The following is a 19,039-nucleotide window of genomic DNA, read 5'->3' as shown; positions in this document are numbered from 1 at the left end:
GAATAATTGTTGAAAAAGGTGGATTGCTTTTTTACGTTAATGAACAAATCTACATCTACTTCTACATCTACATGGATACTCTGCAAATCACATTTAAGTACCTGGCAGAGGGTTCGCCGAACCGCCTTCCGAATTCTCTATTATTCCAATATCGTGTAGCACACGGAAATAATGAACACCTATATCTTTCCGTACGAGCACTGATTTCCCTTATTTTATCTTGGTGGTCGTTCCTCTCTATGTAAATGTGTGTCAACAAAATATTTTCGCATTCGGAGGAGAAAGTTGATGATTGGAATTTCGTTAGAAGATTCCGTCGCAACGAAAAACGTCCATCCAAATCCTCTATCATTTCTGTGACAGTCTCTCCCATATTTCACGATAATACGAAACGTGCTGCCTTTCTTTGAACTGTTTCGATGTACTCCGTCAGTCCTATCTGCTAAGGATCCCACACAGCGCAGCAGTATTCTAAAAGAGGACTGACAAACGTAGTGTAGGCAGTCTCTTTAGTAGGTCTGTTACATTTTCTAAGTGTACTGCAAATAAAATGCAGTCGTTGGTTAGCCTTCCCCACAACATTTTCTATGTGTTCCTTCCAATTTAAGTTATTCGTAATTGTAATACCTAGGTATTTAGTTGAATCTACGGCTTTTAGATTAGACTGATTTATAGTGTAACCGAAGTTTAACGAGTTCCTTTTAGCACTCATGTGCGTGACCTCACACTTTTCGGTACTCAGGGTGAACTGCCACTTTTCGCAGCATTCAGATATTTTTTATAAATAGTTTTGAGTTTGTTTTGATCTTCTGATGACTTTATTAATCGGTAAACGACAGCGTCATCTTCAAACAAACGAAGACGGCGGCTCAGATTGTCTCCCAATGCGTTTATGTAGATAAGGAACAACAAAGGGCCTGTAATACTACCTTGGGGATCACCAGAAATAATTTCTGTATTACTCGATGACTTTCCGTCAGTTATTACGAACTGTGACCTCTCTGACAGGAAATCACAAATCCTGTCACATAACTGAAACGATATTCCTTAAGCACGCAATTTCACTACAAGCCGCTTGTGTGCATCAGTGTCAAAAGCCTTCCGGAAATCCAGGAACACTGAATCGATCTGAAATCCCTTATCAATAGCGCTCAACACTTCATGCGAATAAAGAGCTAGTTGTGTTTCACAAGAACGCCTTTTTCTAAACCCATGTTGACTGTGTGTGAATTGACCGTTTTCTTCGAGGCAATTCATAATGTTCAGCACAATATACGTTCTAAAATCCTGCCGCATATCGACGTTAACGATATGGGCCTGTAATTTAGTGGATTACTCCTACTACCTTTCTTGAATATTGGAGTGACCTGTGCAACTTTCTAGTCTTTGGGTCGGATCTTTCGTCGAGCGAACGGTTGTACATGATTGTTAAGTATGGAGCTAATGCATCAGCATACTCCGCAAGGAACCTAATTGTTATACAGTTAGGACCAGAAGACTTGCTGTTATTACGTTATTTAAGTTGCTTGACTATTTCGAGGATATTTACTTCTACGTTACTCATGTTGGCAGCTGCTTTCGATTCGAATTCTGGAATATTTACTTCGTCTTCTTTTGTGAAGGCATTTCGGAAGGCTGCGTTTAGTAACTTTGCTTTGGCAGCACTGTCTTCGATAGTATCTCCATTGCTATCGTGCAGAGAAGGCATTGATTGTTTCCTGCCGCTAACATACTTCACATATGACCAGAATCTCTTTGGATTCTCTGCTAGGTTTCGAGACAAAGTTCCGTTGTGGAAACTGTTAAAGGCATCTCGTATTGAAGTCCGCGCTAAATTTCGAGCTTCTGTAAAAGATCGCCAATCTTGGTTTTTTTTGCATCTGTTTAAATTTGCCATGTTTGTTGCGTTGTTTCTGCAACAGTGTTCTAACCCCTCCCAGACTCATACATACTCATAGACCTAAGAAGCAAATAGTTGACAACTCCCACTTCCTTATTGTCGCCGTCACTAATTTGATTTCAAGTGAAGAAAATGTTCAGGGAAACTGCACCATATAAATATAAGATGTAATTTTTTGTTGACCTGCTGCAGGGTAGTAATACCAGAGCCATAGCGGAATATCTGGTTAGACTGGTCAATATTAGTTATGCACAGACGAATATTTTACTCATGTACAACGACACTTAATCTTTATGTTTGTAATTCAAGTACGACTGAAGTAGATGTTTAAAGCATCTTTGCTGGTGAATCTAATCAGTAATCAAGTGTTGGTACGTAGCATCTAAAACGAGATGCCACTAGTAAGTGTTGTGTTACGCCCAAGGGGTTACATATTTTAACATAGTTATGTGATACTTTACAAACGAGAACTTCACCCATCCCTTGCATCAATATTCAGCAGTAAAAAATTCCTGCAATTTGGACAACAGTTGTTGTTGTTGTGGTCTTCAGTCCTGAGACTGGTTTGATGCAGTATTTAAAATATTTCCAAGACTACAGAGAATGAAAATGATACCAAGCTATTCAACAGTTGCAGATGAATTTTGGAATGGTTGTAACCGCGATGGCAGTGATCATTACGTAGGTTCCTTTATATGTGTGAAATCATAGACACTTGGATGCATTTATTGCTTAGGACCAGTTAGGTAATGGCAACCTATCTGAAGAGCTTTCTCGGAAGAAGTTGTTTTACTGAAAAAAAAAAGAGGTGCTTTTAAAATTACTCTGTAACTGTACCTGAACTCTATTTCCTGAATGGGCCGTCAGCCTTTTACCAACATCCATTTCAGATGTGTCGCATTGTTTCCTTGATGGGACCGAGCCTTTGTATAGTCCTCACTAAGGAAATTCATGCGATTGTCACAAATATCTAGCTCTTGGAAAGAATTCTCTGGAAAATGTCACTATTCCCTGAACAGCCCTTTGTATTAGGAAGTGCACGAGAAACAAACATAAATAATTAGAAAGGAATTTCCGTACTACAGCTCACAAACAGCAAAAAAACATACGTAGCTCAAACAAACTGCCAAAAACATGCATAGCTCAAAAACAAATCATCTGTATCGTGTTAGAATTCGATAAAATCAAATCTGTCGAAGAATAGAAGAGATTATGTCTCAGACTCATATTAAATATTCGTAGATTTTGGCAGACATCGATTGCACTTATAGACCTAAAAGAAGCCTGTGGTTTGACAGATATAAACTGTTCGACGTATTAGAAAAATTCAACGTAGGTAGAATAACATGTAGCCTGATCAGACATTACGTAAAACCGCTCCCCTCCAACAACAGATAAGAAGCTATTCAATCCCTTGATAAAAGCAATTAAATTACAATCATAACTGAGCTGTAAACGTCATTAAAAAAACTCAGTACGGAGAAAAAGAAAATAGGTATCTCAATGGACAACCTAAATTCAGATTACAAGCGGAAATTATCTACGCAACAAGCTTAAATCTCGAAGTAAACAGAGAGAGATTCACTAGAGGCAAAATGTTGGCTAAACCAACAGTAACAGATGTAACATTAAATCAGAATCACAAAATATTAATCTAAGATGTCACAACACCGTAATCAAACCAAAAGCGTTACGTGCGTCAGAAATCTTAACTGGAGCCAGTTGACAAATTAAGGAGTCAGAAAAAGGAAGAATGAACAGTTGTAGCGAAAGTTCTTGGCATCGTTTTCTAAGATGGAACTAGGATGAAAAGAAATTCTCACGAATTATGTGTCTAATCAGCGTAAAAGTTTATCATTTTACAACGCTAGACAACACTCCTTAGTTCAAAATCTTCACGTAATAGTTTATTGTTTGCCCTTGGCTCTAGAGGGGGATTTAACCGTTCAGTTCTTTGCCAATATATTGCCTTAAATCGTGATTTATTAAAATATACGCAACTGGTTGGGCTAATAAATCAATTTTTAAAAATATGCTTCTCAATATGTCGTTCATGACAGCACGCCAGCACTGCTCCGACGCGAGGCACCAGACCACTCTTCCCTGGGCCCCTCACAGCCTGCGCTGCTTGCGTCACAATCCCAACACGTAGTTGTCTCCAGCAAAATAACAAATTTTTTTACAAATTTCGCTCATTCCGGGTTTGTAAAATGGGTTCAAAAATATTTAAATGTTACTATGGTCGTTCTTAATTAAATAAAATTAGTCTACTTAAACTCAATAGGGAAACTTCTCCACAATGTGTTCCGCAAGGATACAGTCACTCTCAGAATACCAAAGAGCTCACATTTTCGATGGAGAAAAATAATCCACTTATTCTTGCGTTACGGCCTCTGTAGGACCACGGGTAGCCCCTTCGTGGACTGCATTCTCCTCTTCTTTTCCCAGAACCTCTTCATTCTTTCTCTTCTTCTCTCCCGCTCTTCTTCCGAGATCTTCAGTGTCCGATCCTCCTGTTGGCTCCACTGGTGACACTCTAATCTTTTTCTGTATTCTTCTCTGTCATTGATTTCCGGCATATTGGTCGGTGTATATTTGTTCCTGCAATTTTCCTTTCCTTCGACCTTGATCCCAAATTCCAACCAATCCTTCCAAAGTTCAACGACCCACTTGGTTCCTGCCTGTCCCCTTGTCCGCCCTGTTGTTTCCCACACTCTCTTCGTCATTCCGTCCATACTCATCCTAACAACATGTCCAGCAAACCTTGCTCTTTTGAGTCTGATTTCCCCGGATATTGTTCTCATGTTCCGGTACAATTCTTCCCTAGGTCTTCGCATCCACCTCTCTCCACCTCTTTTGGGACCTAGCATTTTTCTCAGTATTTTTTCTCTTCTTTCTCTAGTTGTTCTGCCCCATTTCTTCCTAGTGTCATCGTCTCAGTAGCATACATTACTGCATCCCTCACCGTTGTCTTATAGTGGCTTATCTTTGCCTCTGTGGAGACATTCTTTTTATTGTATATCTCTCTCGTCATGCAGAAGGCTGACCTCATCTTCTTTATTCTCCCTGTTATTCCCTCCTTGCTCCTGTTCCTTCCTATTATAAATTCTCCGAGGTATTTAAATTTGTCCACCTATTCCACTGTGCCTTCCGGTGTTTCCCAGTCTGCAGTGGTATTTAATGTCTTTGTCTTGTTATAGGCTATCCTCAGTCCCACCTTTCTGGCTACCTTACTTACGTTGTCGAGTTGTGTCTTTGCGTCTTCTTCCGTCTCACTTACTATTGCTATGTCGTCTGCAAGGACTAGGCAGTCCACTTGAGCCCTGTTGTCATTTTTGTCCCTCACATGGGTCTTTGGTATATCCATTTCCTCGTTTATTGCTCTCCACTGCCTGATCACCTCGTCCAGTACCATATTGAACAACAATGGTGACAATCCATCTCCCTGTTTAGCACCAGTCTTGATCTCGAATTCTTCTGACAGTGCTCCTCTGAATCTCATCCTTGCTTTTGGTGTCTGTCAGAATTTCTTTTATGAGTTCTTGTGTAGTTCCATCAAGTCCTCTGTTCTTCAGGATCCTAACAAGAGTCTTTCTGTCGTTGGAGTCGTATGCCTTTGTGAAGTCCACGAAGGTTATTACTGTGTTTTTGTTTTTTAAGGCCCTATGTTCTGTCAGTTGCTTCAGGATAAATATCTGTTCTATATAACCTCTTCCGTTCCTGAACCCCGCTTGGTAGTCACCAACTGTACTTTCTACCTGTTCTTCTACTCTCTTGAGCAATAGTTTTGACAGTACTGTGTATCCGACCTCTAGTAGCGATATTCCTCTGTAGCTGTTTGCATCTCTCTTGTCCCCCTTCTTTTGTATTGGTACTACAATTACATTCTTCCATCCTTCTGGCAACTTCTTTGTTCTCCAGATCTGGTGAATTATGTTGGTCATGTTGTCTATTGCTTCGTGGCCTCCCCACTTTATCACCTCGGCTGCTATACCATCTTCTCCAGTTGCCTTATTATTCTTTAGATCGCTTATGGCCTGTGCGACTTCCATCCTGGTTGGAGGGCGTGGCTCTCTCTCTTCTGTGTCAGTCCCCAGTTCCAGCTCTTCTTCAGGTGGTTCACAGAAATATAATATGTGCAACTAACATCTCTGAGACCTTCGGACTATGGGATATTGTTTCCTAGGTGTTACGGATATTATGGTAAAGCTATAATTTTCAGTAAGTGATGATTATACCATTACAGTCACAATCGCTGCATGAATTATCACATTCTTACAAAATACTTTACACTCTTGACATTCTAATGAATGTTAAAGTTAAGTGGCTGCTGAAAACAGTAAGACAATACTATGAAATTTTGTCATAGGTAACACGCATGTTACAGGATAAAAATTTATTCAGAATGCTGCTCTAGTATCATCAGATTTACGACAAAATAATGACATGAATCAACCAAACCTGGACAAAAGAAAGGAAAGAGAACTAGGAGATCTCCAGAAATAGGATGAAGAGATTTTATGGAAAAATTAAAAGAGTTAAAAAATGATTTATTTTCATGCTCCATGGGTCATATTCACAAGAAACCATATGAAATTGACGGCTTCATTTAACAAAAGAATTGTTTATAAAGGGAGTGCCGGGAGGAATGGTCACTATTCGGGTATATGACAGAAACAATCATTCGAAGCAAAAATGTCACGTAAACACATTATCTAAAATTCATACCTTAAGAGCTACGGGCAATTATTCATCTAAATTATTGTGTAATATATCTCTTCTTCTGCAAGATCTGCCTTCTATATTTTAATAGGTGATAGCATCAATCAAAGCAAGGAAAAAAGTCCAGTAAACATGGGTCCTAAAGTGCTTACTTTAAGGGCTATGATCACTTACTTGTTCATCTTCGCTATTGTGCAACACAACCCTTCCACTGAAGTTCTCGTAGCTGTTGAGGTAGGCATTTTAGAGCCACTGATTACATGAGTTTTTTTGCTTTCTAGTGATGGTTCCTGTCATGTCCCTGAAAAATGACCATTCCTCCTGGAACACCCTGCCCATTTACAGGTTTGTAATTTACTAATTTTTTTCTGTTCAAAAATTGCTGTATACTATAGAAAGATTTGTTACAAACAACTTTAATCTATATTTCAAGAAGCTGTTACCATAAAACTTCTGTTTCCTTGAGCAAATAGTTTTATGAATGTACATATCAATACTTCCTGTGCCAAAGCTAGAGTCACTAGAGGGAAATGCATATCACGTTTCATACTAGTGTTGTATTTGTGAGTATCCATGTTACTCTGACACTGCAGTCGATAGTTAACAACAAATTTCCGCAGTAAATAAATGTATTGTGGAGCTGAGAGTAACATTCAAATTGTTTGTGCATGACCCCCTACACAGTTATAAATACTTTCTTTTATGCCACGTTTACTTTTCGTATTTGTGAGACGATCTCTAAATTATTATTCAGTAGGATATCAACTTCCTGATTTCTGTATCTCAAAAGTTGGCAATTATTCTTGTGGAAAAAGTAGCTGAAGGCAAATGTTATGCTGCACCACAGTAAGGACTCTGCGTTTATGTTCCCACCAGTGTAAATATCTAATAATAATTTACAATTGCCGTTGAGTGTGTTTTGTCGGATCACAAAATTTATAGGTGTTTCGGTATTTTTGACTGTACAACAGTGGTTAAGCTGTGTTTTAGAGTAGCTGTGTTTTATCAAAATTCGAAGCTAGTCCATATGGGCCAAACCGGTTAATATACACTCCTGGAAATTGAAATAAGAACACCGTGAATTCATTGTCCCAGGAAGGGGAAACTTTATTGACACATTCCTGGGGTCAGATACATCACATGATCACACTGACACAACCACAGGCACATAGACACAGGCAACAGAGCATGCACAATGTCGGCACTAGTACAGTGTATATCCACCTTTCGCAGCAATGCAGGCAGCTATTCTCCCATGGAGACGATCGTAGAGATGCTGGATGTAGTCCTGTGGAACGGCTTGCCATGCCATTTCCACCTGGCGCCTCAGTTGGACCAGCGTTCGTGCTGGACGTGCAGACCGCGTGAGACGACGCTTCATCCAGTCCCAAACATGCTCAATGGGGGACAGATCCGGAGATCTTGCTGGCCAGGGTAGTTGACCTACACCTTCTAGAGCACGTTGGGTGGCACGGGATACATGCGGACGTGCATTGTCCTGTTGGAACAGCAAGTTCCCTTGCCGGTCTAGGAATGGTAGAACGATGGGTTCGATGACGGTTTGGATGTACCGTGCACTATTCAGTGTCCCCTCGACGATCACCAGTGGTGTACGGCCAGTGTAGGAGATCGCTCCCCACACCATGATGCCGGGTGTTGGCCCTGTGTGCCTCGGTCGTATGCAGTCCTGATTGTGGCGCTCCCCTGCACGGCGCCAAACACGCATACGACCATCATTGGCACCAAGGCAGAAGCGACTCTCATCGCTGAAGACGACACGTCTCCATTCGTCCCTCCATTCACGCCTGTCGCGACACCACTGGAGGCGGGCTGCACGATGTTGGGGCGTGAGCGGAAGACGGCCTAACGGTGTGCGGGACCGTAGCCCAGCTTCATGGAGATGGTTGCGAATGGTCCTCGCCGATACCCCAGGAGCAACAGTGTCCCTAATTTGCTGGGAAGTGGCGGTGCGGTCCCCTACGGCACTGCGTAGGATCCTACGGTCTTGGCGTGCATCCGTGCGTCGCTGCGGTCCGGTCCCAGGTCGACGGGCACGTGCACCTTCCGCCGACCACTGGCGACAACATCGATGTACTGTGGAGACCTCACGCCCCACGTGTTGAGGAATTCGGCGGTACGTCCACCCGGCCCCCCGCATGCCCACTATACGCCCTCGCTCAAAGTCCGTCAACTGCACATACGGTTCACGTCCACGCTGTCGCGGCATGCTACCAGTGTTAAAGACTGCGATGGAGCTCCGTATGCCACGGCAAACTGGCTGACACTGACGGCAGCGGTGCACAAATGCTGCGCAGCTAGCGCCATTCGACGGCCAACACCGCGGTTCCTGGTGTGTCCGCTGTGCCGTGCGTGTGATCATTGCTTGTACAGCCCTCTCGCAGTGTCCGGAGCAAGTATGGTGGGTCTGACACACCGGTGTCAATGTGTTCTTTTTTCCATTTCCAGGAGTGTATTTAACGAAACATCACGTTCTACATTTCTCGTATACATTTCTTTGCTGGTCTTGACCGTATTCTTTGTAAATCCGCAAAAATGACTAATAATGCTTTTGATTCAAATAATGGTAGACCATCACCACAGAGCAAGTGCAGTAATGGGCCCTTGGTCGAAAGCTGCAGAACATGTACTGCGATTTCTGAACGTCTGTGTCACATGAGTATCTTAATGCATCCTGTTTCTTAAATAGGAATTAAATTATACATGTACTGCACCATGTATCCCCTAAGACTTTAATTTCTCTGCCGTTGCTGTTGTTATCGACACAGGGAAGCAACATAATGAGGTAAATAAGTGTAATAGCGCTCTTTAGTAAGGAATAACGACGCAGAAATAGTGTCTATATGCATTTTCTTTAGTATTAAGTCGTTTGACCCTACAATGAGCAACTAGTATCACAAACTTTGGACTTCTTTTTCTTCTTATCTTCTAAAAACTTTACCGTTTTACTATGAGTTTGTTGTCATTCTTTGAGTTAAGTAACTGAGAATGAGCTTATGACAGTCGATCGTATGCTTGTATGTTGTCTATGTTTTGCTGCCAGTGTCAACAATTACTTCCTTGAGATACTTCTTCCTATTTCGGGAACCGTTGATGGTATCGATCGTTTTCTTAGTTAGTCACAAGTTGTTCATTTGTTCATAAAATCTAAGAACTGTTGTCCGTGCTACGAAACGAAATTCTTTCATAAGCGAATACCATTCTTCTGAACCTTAGTGCATCCAGGTACTCCGAACTTTTTCTCCTTAACCGTCGACTCACTTGCGTCATGAATTTGAAACTCGAGATTAGCGCGTTGAATGGTTTTGGCAGAATCACTCTCTCTTTTAGTAGCGTAGTTTGGTTTTATAGTAGGTGATTTCCTTTTACAAATTTCTAAAAATGATTGCGTAGCCTACACAGTTTTTCTTCACGAATTTTTTTGCTCACACCCGTAGCCTTTGTGCTCCCAGTAATTTTACCCATGTACTCCAAGTATGGAACCCGAGTGATGTTACCATTTTTTATCGTGAAGTATACTGCTTGTCATCACACGAGATTTTGAAGCCAGATTTGACACTAAATTCACGAAGTTACTCTAGAATGCGTCTGGCTTCAGTGTTAATCTCAGCGCTGTTCGTGTTTACTGTCATTACTAGGCAAGGCGGGGGGGGGGGGGGGGGGGGCTGGTTCAAAAATGGTTCAAATGGCTCTGAGCACTATGGGACTTAAACATCTGTGGTCATCAGTCCCCTAGAACTTAGAACTACTTAAACCTAACTAACCTAAGGACATCACACACATCCATGCCCGAGGCAGGATTCGAACCTGCGACCGTAGTGGTCACGCGGTTCCAGACTGAAGCGCCTAGAACCGCACGGCCACACCGGCCGGCGGGGGGGGGGGGGGGGTGGGGGGGCGGTGTAATATAGGAAGTGAGAACAGCATCAGTTGTTGAATGATCGCGCTAAACGACACACAGAATCCACATACTCGTGTGAGGTAGTGTTATGAGATAACGTTATCAGCATCAGAGTTTGACATGGGCCTCGTTATGGATCTCCATTTGACCATATGGTCGAATCATGGTGTACCTAGATTTGTGGGACATTCGTATGTGACAGTGTCCCAAAGCTAGGCAGAATGGGAACTGAAAGGCAGGAGTACGAAATGAAACAGTTTGATAGTATCTTACCACGTATGATCATCACATGGGAGGATCACCGTATAGTGCGACAAGCACATCGTAAACATCTTCACATCTCCGCCTGCCATCCAAGAAGAAATAATGGAGCGTCCGCAATATTCTGCGTCATCCCACTCCATTGGTTGTCTACCAGCGCCAGCCAGTCTAGGAAATTACCGTCCCATGCATAGTCAGTTCGTAACTACTCTATACAAACGGCTGCATTTGGGGTGGTTCAGTGACCAGGAACATTGGATTGCTGATGAATGACCTTCTATATTTTTATTTATTTGCAACATGTTCCATTACAATATTTGTAATACTACATGTATGTATTGTGCGTGTGTGTGCGTGTGGAGTGTGGTGTAATGTTTATCATTGAGAGAGAAGCAAGAGGGTGAAATCCAGTGCGAGTACATAGCCTACTCTTTGCAAACAGCACCAAGGGGTCGGCTAAGTTTAACGTCCCCATCCCACAGACGAATCACTGTCAACAGTGTCACATCACGCGTTCACTTCATGAGGCACTGCGGAGAGGTTTAGTATTTGAATCAGACCATTGGCGCAAATTCTGGTGATCCGGAACTTTAAGCTAACACCTCTCCTCCGTTGCCGGCTATATACAGTCGGGATAGGTCACGTTCATCCAATGTTCTCGAGCAGCGGAGGTACTCCTGGCGTCATAGCACAGGGAATCATTGGATAAGACTTAGGTCACGATAGGTAGTGACTGAGGGAATCCTTGGTCGCACAACGGTAGGTGTAGATCTGAATCTACATCTACGTAGATAATCCGCAAGCGGCCGTACAGTGCGTGGCGGAGGGTACCCCGTCCACTACCAGTCATTTCCTTTCCTGTTCCACTACCAAACAAAGCGAGGAAAAAACGATTGTCTGTATGCCTCCATAGGACCCCTAATTTCTCGCTTCTTATCTTCGTGGTCCATACGCACAATGTAAGTTGGTGGCAGTAGAATCGTTCTGCAATCGGCTTCAAATGCCGGTTCTCTAAATTTTCTCAAAAGTGCTTCTCAAAAAGAACGTCGCCTTCTCTCTAAGGATTCCCATTTGAGTTCCGATTCTATGTTTTGTTCGAACCTGCCGGTAACAAACCTAGCAGCCCGCCTCTGAACTTCTTCGATGCCTTCCTTCAGTCTGACCTCGTACGGACCTCGAACACTCGAGCAGTACTCTAGAATAGGTCGCACCAGCGTCATATATGCTCTCTCCTTTACAAATGAACTATTATTTCCTAAAACTCTCCCCATTAATGGAAGTCGAACATTCGCCTTCCCTACCACAGTTCTCACAATGTTGTTCCACCTCATATCGCTATGTAACGTTATGCCCAAGTATTTAAACCACTTGACAGTGTCAAGCGGGACAGTAATTCTGTACCCGAACATTACATGTTTGATCTTCCTACTCATCCGCATTAACTTACATTTTTCCACATTTAGGACTAGCTGCCATACATCACACCAACTAGAATTTTTATCTATGTTCTCTTGTTTTTTCCCTTTTTTTTGGGGGGGGGGGGGTCATTAGTCTCCTGACTGGTTTGATGCGGCCCGCCACTAATCTCCTGTGATAATCTTCATCCCAGAGCAGCACTTGCAACCTATTATTTGCTACACGTATTTCACTCTCTGTCTTCCTCTACCATTTTTCCGATCTACAGCTCCCTCTAGTGCCATGGAAGCCATTCCCTCTTAACGTATGACCTATCAATCTGTCCTTTCTCCTTATCAGTGTTCTCCACATATTCCTTTCCTCTCCGATTCTGCGTAGAACCTCCTTATTCCTAATTTTCAACATTCTTGTGTAGCACCACATCTCAAATGTTTCTATTCTCATCTATTCCGGTTTTCCCACAGTCCATGTTTCACCACTGTACTCCAGACGTACATTCTCAGTAAGTTCTTCCTCAAATTAAGGGCGATATTTGATGTTAGTACACTTCTCTTGGCCAGGAATGCCTTTTTCATCATAGCTAGTCTGCTTTTGATGTCCGTCATTGGTTATTTTACTGCCTAGGTAGCAGAATTCCTTAACTTCATCTACTTCGTGACCATCAATCCTGATGTTAAGTTTGTCGCTGTTCTCATTTCTACTACGTCTCATTATCTTCGTCTTTCTTCGATTTACTCTTAATTCATACTCTGTATTCATTAGACTGTTCATTTCGTTCAGCAGAGCATGTAATTCTTCTTCACTGTCATCAGCGAATCGTATCATTGATATCATTTCACCTTGAATTTTAATTCCACTACTGAACTATTGTTTTATTTCCGTCATTGCTTCCTCAATGTACGGATTGAACATTAGAGCCGAAACGCTACATCTTTATCTTGCACACCTTTTAATACGAGCACTTCGTTCCTACTCGTCCAGTCTTATTATTCCCTATTGGCTGTTGTACATATTGTACCTGTATATGACCCATCTCCCCGCATAGCTCACTCCTACTTTTTTCAGAATTTCGAACATCTTGCAGCATTTTATATCGTCGAACGCTTTTTCCAGATCGACAAATCCTATGAACGTGTCTTGATTTTTCTTTGGTCTTGCTTCCATTATTAACCTCAAAGTCAAAATTGCATCTCTCGTGCCTTTTCCTGAAGCCAAACTCATCGTCATCTGGCGCATCCTCAATTTTCATTTCCATTCTTATGTATATTATTCTTGTAAGCAACTTGGATGCATGAACTGTTAAACCGATTCTGCGATAATTCGCGCAATTGTCAGCTCTTGCCGTCTTCGGAATTGAGTGTATGATGCTTTCTCGAAAGTCAGATGGTATGCCGCCAGTTTCATACAACGTGAATAGTCATACAACGTGAATAGTCGTTTTGTTGTCACTTCACCCATTGATTTTAGAAATTCTGATGTAATTTTTTCTATCCCTTCTGCCTAATTTGACCTTAAGTCCTCCAAAGCTCTTTTAAATTCTAATTCTAATACTGGTTCCCCTATCTCTTCTAAATCGACTCCTGTTTCTTCTTTTATCACATCAAACAAACCGTCTCCCTCATAGAGGCTTTCAATGTATTTTTTCCACCTATCCGCTCTCTCCCCCGCATTTAACAGTTCAATTCCCATTGCACCCCTAATTATATCACCCTTGCTTTTAATGTCACCGAAGGTTGTTTTGACTCTCCTATATGCTGAGTGTGTCCTTCCGACAATCATTTCTTTTTCCATGTCTCCACATTTTCCCTGCAGCCATATCGTCTTAGCTTTCCTGCACTTCCTCTTTATTTCATTCCTCAGCGACTTGTATTTCTGTATTCCTCATTTTCCCGGAACCTTTTTGTACTTCCTCCTTTCATCAGTCAACTGAAGTATTTCTTCTCTTACCTATGATTTCTTCGCAGTTACATTCTCTGTACCTATGTTTTCCGTCCCAACTTCTGTGATGGCCCTTTTTAAGGATGTCCATTGTCTTCAGCTGTACTGCCTACTGAGCTATTCCTTGTTGCTGTATCTATAGCCCTAGAGAACTTCAAGCGTATCTCGTCATTCCTTAGTACTCTCGTACTCCACTTCTTTGCGTACTGATTCTTCCCAACTAATGTCTTAAACTTCGGCCTACTCTTCCTCACTGCCATATTGTGTTCTGAGTCTTTATCTGCTCATAGGTACGCTTTATAATCTTGTATATGATTTCGGAATCTCTGTCTGACCATGTCGTAATTTAACTGAAATCTTTCCGTATCACTCCTCGTGTGATTCTTGAACAGAGTATTCGCTGTTACTAGCTGAAACTTGTTACAGAACTCAGTAATTCTTTCTCGTCTCTCTTTCCTTGTCCCAAGACGATACTCTCCTTTAACCTTTTCTTCTACTCCTTCCCCTACAACTGCGTTCCAGTCCCCCATGACTATTAGCTTTCATTGCCCTTTACATACTGTATTACCCCTTCAATATCGTGAAATACTTTCTCAATCACTTCATCATCAGCTTGCGACGTCGACATGTATACGTGAATTATTGTTGTCGATGTTCGTTTGCTGTCGATTCTCATAAGAACAACCCTGTCACTGAACTATTCACAGTAATACACTCTCTGCCCTGTCTTCCTACTCATAACGAATCCTACTCCTGTTATACCATTTTCTACTGTTGTTGACATTAGCCTATACTCATCTGACCAAAAAAATTTGCCTTCTTTCCACTTCACTCCACTGACCCCTACTATACCTAGATTGAGCCTATGCATTTCCCTTTTCAGATTTTCTAGTTTCCATACCACGTTCAAGCTTCTGACATTCCACGCCCCGACTCGTAGAACGTTATCCTTTCGTTGATTATTCAATCTTTTTCTCACGGTAACCTCCCCGTTGGCAGTCCCCTGCCGGAGATCCGAATGGGGGACTACTTCGGAATCTTTTGTCGATGGAGAGAGCATCATGACACTTCTTCAATTACAGGCCACATGTCCTGTGGATACGCGTTACATGTCTTTAATGCAGTGGTTTCCATTGACTTCTGCATCCTCATGCCGTTGGTCATTGCTGTTTCTTCCGCCTTTCGAGGCAGTTTCCCACCACTAGGACAAGTGAGTGCCCTGAACCTCTGTCCACTCCTCCGCCCTCTTTGACAAGGCCTTTTGCAGAATGAGGGTGACTTCTTCTAGCGGAAGTCTTCGGCCGCCAATGTTGATTATTAATCAAAATTTAAAGAGCGGCGAGATTCGAACCCGGGATCAATACGTTTCGATTATGAATCAAATACGCTATCCCTACACCTACAGTCACTCATCCTCGACAACTTACCGAACACCACGGCATCATCAGAAACAACGACAGATTGCCGCCCACCCTGTCAACCAAATCATTTATGTATACAGAGAACAACAGCGGTCCTATCACAGTTCCCTGGGGCACTCCTGAAGGTGTCTCTGATGAACACTCGCTGTCGAGGACTGTGTGCTGGATTCCATTATTTAAGAAGTCTTCGAGCCACTCACATATCTGTGAACTTATTCCAAACTCTCGTGCGTTCGTCAGTGACATCCTGCGTATTCACTTGTTAACTCCCACGTGACGGCATTGTGGTGCCATTTTTCAGCAGAACAATGCTCGTCGACACGCGGTACGTGTCTCTTTGAAATGCGATGGTGAGATACTTACTTAGACAGTAAGATCTTCATATTGATATGGCGCGCGCCGCTATCCTGTGATCTTGTTCAGAGCGCGTACTGTAATCTATTATAGTTCGCTGTCCTGGTTCGGGTGGCGCTCCGGTGGCGATTTGTTATGACGTCGCTGGTGTGTGTTTGCGGTGGCCGGCGGAAAGCGAGAGGGTAGTTGGTTTTCCGGGTATTGCACGGAACGTAAAGTTCGCTCTGCCTGACCTGCTAGTGACTAGCGCTAAGGTGGTTGTGCCTCGCAATATGAGCAGAGTGGTCTGGGGCGGAGGCGACTCGCCGCTGTGGTGGCCATGCGGTGGTGATTGAGTCGGCGTACTCGTTCTGCCTGCCTGTCTGATGTGGAGGTCCGGTGGGGTCCTGTGATACTCTGGCCCGGAGATAACTAGTTGCTCAATTTTGGAGTCGTCTGCCACGTTAGGGTGTGGGCTCGGTTGGCTCTTCAGATTTTCTCCTGGAAGCTCCAGCAGCGGTTTCTGAACTTTTCTGATGTGGGACGGTATTGTTGGAACTTTTTGCTGTGTGTGTGGCTCGCTACGATATTTGTTAGTACTAATTTATTTGCTCAACTGGAGTCCTGCCCGGAATTGCGTTCATGTATGGTACATTTGGCAGTCGATGTGTTAGGTAAGGTCTGCCTAAGAAGGGGTGTTTTGTACAGTATATACATAGTGAATTACTGCTGCTTGGTTCAAAATGGTTCAAATGGCTCTGAGCACTATGGGACTTAACATCTGTGGTCATGTCCCCTAGAACTTAGAACTACTTAAACCTAACTAACTTAAGGACATCACACACATCCATGCCCGAGGCAGGATTCGAACCTGCGACCGCAGCAGTCGCGCGGCTTCGGACTGAGCGCCTAGAACCGCGAGACCACTGCTGCTTGGTATATGTGGTCTTCTGGGACCAAAAGAACACGATCTCGTCAATTTTGTTGTGTAACAGCATTTAGTGGTATGTTCTGTATTTCTTTTATTATTGTGTTATTATTAACTTGGTGGAATAGTCGCGTTTGTTGTCGTTAAGGCACTTCTTAGACTGTGGTTTGACTATTCATGTGCGCTTTGCTTTTATTGTTTCGTTTTAAGAAGCGAGAATTGTTTGAGATTTGTGTGTTGGCTTCTGGCAAGTATTAAGAGCGCCCGAGTTAACGGCGCCGTGGTTATTATGTGCTCTCACGATGTTATACTGTATTTTTGAATTTTATCTTGTGTTGATATTATCTGTCGTGTGTTACAGAAGATAACCAAGGTGCGTAAGTGATGGGCAGTTGTGTGAGGCATGTCGGGGAGCTCTCAGCGGTTTATTTCGGAGACCGCTTCTAGTGGGAAGGCTCCGAAGTGTTGAGAGCTCGCTTGTCTGTGATTGCGTTGGGAGTCGCCCTCGCCCTTTGTTTGTATCAAATTATTATTTTGTTATTATATTTATTGGTTGTGTGTTGCGCTTCTTTCATTTTATGGTGCCAAGCGCCATTATCTTTCTCAAAGTTTTTTATATAATTCGTTTTAAATTATAATGCCAAGTTAGCTTATTATTGGATTTTGTCTTTTGGATAAACTTCAAAAGCACTATTGTAAAAGGTTCTTATTTCATGGTGGCAAGCCGCCGTTACTGTTTTTAAAGCTCACTCTTTAACCATTTGTTAAGTTTTGTAAGTTACATGAATTTGTTGTTGTTTAAAAGAGTTCAGTATTGGCACTTTAATAAATTGTGTACAGAGTCTGCTGTTTGGATATTATTGGGTGGAACTCCTTGGATAGTTGTCCTATAAGAAAACACATCTGTCCACGTCTTGTGCAGGATCATCTAGGACGTCAAATCCGTTTCGGTACCACTGTCTAGGACACCAAGGACCAGTTATAACAGCTGCTCGAATCTGACGCGGCCAACGAAGTGAGAAAATTTTATGCAAGGGCTCCTGCGCGAAAAATTGTAGGCTGCCTTGCTTCCGGAGAGGCCAGTTTCCGTTCCGAGCCAGTCCATGCATACAGACCAGATAGGGTGCAGCATCGTCCAGATATGTGGCCTCATATCGCCAAGTTCTTTGCAAACTTGACTACATTTTGTAATCACTGAAATAATACCACATATCTCCTCAGCTCTTGAAGTTTCATTCAGTTTCCACGTCTTCTTCTGGTTGTCTTACTTTTTTCTCAAACAGTGTGCATTTCGTATTTATTCTTTTACGTGTTGTTCCCAAATATTTTTCTTCACAGATTTTTTCTGCAGTATTGTGCTGATCTTACCTAGTAGCCTACATGTTTGCAAAGGAGTGAATTTAATCCGCCACCTCGATTTACGCCTCTTTTGTATCAACAGACTGAGATATTTCGACTACGAATTTTGCTTTATAGGTTGTGTTTGTTACATGTAGAATCAAGTTAGATGTTTAATTATCGGCTCCACATTAATGTAGCGCATTAAGCTGTGCGCTGCTGTCTGTGGCGTGATACTTTTATTTTCTTTTTAGTCTACAAACTTGATCACTTTGTGAATCGATTGGCGCTGCTTTGGCATCGTTTTTAGATTCCTGATCAGCTAGCTGTAACTTGTCGAAAGCCCGTCTACTATTTTAAACTGCATCTAAATACGTACTCTGCAAACCACTATGAAGTGAGTGGCAGAAAGTACATGCCGTTGTGCCAGTTATTAGGGCGTTTTCTTGTTGCGTTCTCGTACGGAGAGCCGGAAGAATGATTGATCGAAAGACTCTGTGTGCCACGTGGTTCATCTAATCGTATCTTCCCGATACTTACGGAAGAGATACGTAAGGTGTTGCAGTATATTCGTAGATTTATCATTTATAGCTGGTTTCGAGACTTTATAATAGTCTTTAGCGGGATAGCTTGAGCCTATCTTTGAGGATCATCTAGTTTAGGGGTCAAATAAACCTGTAAACATTTTTGCTTCCCTTCTTCGTGCACGTTCTGTACGCCCTACCAGTCCTATTTGGTACGAGCCCCACAGGCTTCTAGGTGTGTCTTATGAGTATTTTGTCTCCTTTGTAGACTGACTGCACTTAGATAGTATTCGACCAATGAGCTGAAGACAGCCACTTGATTTAGCTACGACTGGGCAT

Source organism: Schistocerca piceifrons, chromosome 8 (genome assembly GCF_021461385.2).
Source record: "Schistocerca piceifrons isolate TAMUIC-IGC-003096 chromosome 8, iqSchPice1.1, whole genome shotgun sequence".
In the NCBI taxonomy this organism is placed as follows: domain Eukaryota; kingdom Metazoa; phylum Arthropoda; class Insecta; order Orthoptera; family Acrididae; genus Schistocerca; species Schistocerca piceifrons.
Note: the sequence above shows the minus strand (reverse complement) of the source record.